Below are 1134 nucleotides of genomic sequence, written 5' to 3' on the forward strand. Positions count from 1 at the left end.
AAATTTCCACCAAGGAGTTGTCCACACAAATAAATCAACAGATTTTGGGGAATAATCCACAGTAAGTATGAGAAAATATATTATACCCCCAAATTCAAAACATCTGGGATTTCTCAGTGTGGGGTAGTTTTTGACTTAATATAGCTCAGAATTACAAAGGAGGAAGAGAGAAATTTGCATTCTGGAAAACTGACCTCCATGCTTCCTTTTTATAGAAAAGGCCCATCTTTTTAAAGATTTTATTGGTGATCCATGTGTAATCTATGTCTGATTGCTTACCATCTCGGGGAGAGTGGGGGTGGAGATAGAATTTGGAACTCAAAACTTTTTTAATGTTTAAAAGTTGTTTTAACATGTAATTGGGAGAAAATAAAATATTATATATTTTTTAAAAAACAGATTTTATTGGTAATCCTATATGATATTGTGACAAGAGAATTTTGGCTCAGAAATTGCTGTCATTGTGACAAAAAGAAAGACCATGATGGGAAACAAAATCTGGCCCAGACTTCTTGCCACTAGTATGATAAGAAAAGGACAGTGTCCCAGTCTCTGCTTTCAGCTTCCAAACCTGTTCCTAGAAGCTAGAAGGTCACACCATCTGCAGAATCAAGGCCTGGGAAGAAGGCATAACTTCTGCTTTGGCCAGCTGGCAGGTGTCCTCATCTTCCCTGCTTCTGTCACCTGTTTCCAAACAAGTATATCCTCATCTTCCCCTCCTGCTTTCTATAAAATCCCATTTTTTTTGCTGCTTATGTATGTGTTTACATTCCAATTATCTTTTGCTTTCCTACTTTAGCATTCCAATCCCCTATGATGAATGTGACATATCTTTTTTTTAAATGTTATTTCTAGATGTTGTAGGTCTTCATAGAACTGATCAACTTTGGCCTCTTTGGCATCAGCGGTTGGAGCATAGACTTGGATTATTGCAACATTGAATGGTTTGTTTTGGATTCAAACAGATACCATTTGGTATTGATTTTCTCACCCTTTTATTGACTATGAGGGCCACTCCATTTTTTCTAAGGGACTTTTGCCTACAGTGGTATATATAGTGATCATTTGAATTAAATTCACCCATTTCCATCCATTTAAGTTCATTAACACCCAAGATGTCCACATTTAACCTTT

Source organism: Trichosurus vulpecula, chromosome 7 (assembly GCF_011100635.1).
Source record: "Trichosurus vulpecula isolate mTriVul1 chromosome 7, mTriVul1.pri, whole genome shotgun sequence".
Lineage (NCBI taxonomy): Eukaryota > Metazoa > Chordata > Mammalia > Diprotodontia > Phalangeridae > Trichosurus > Trichosurus vulpecula.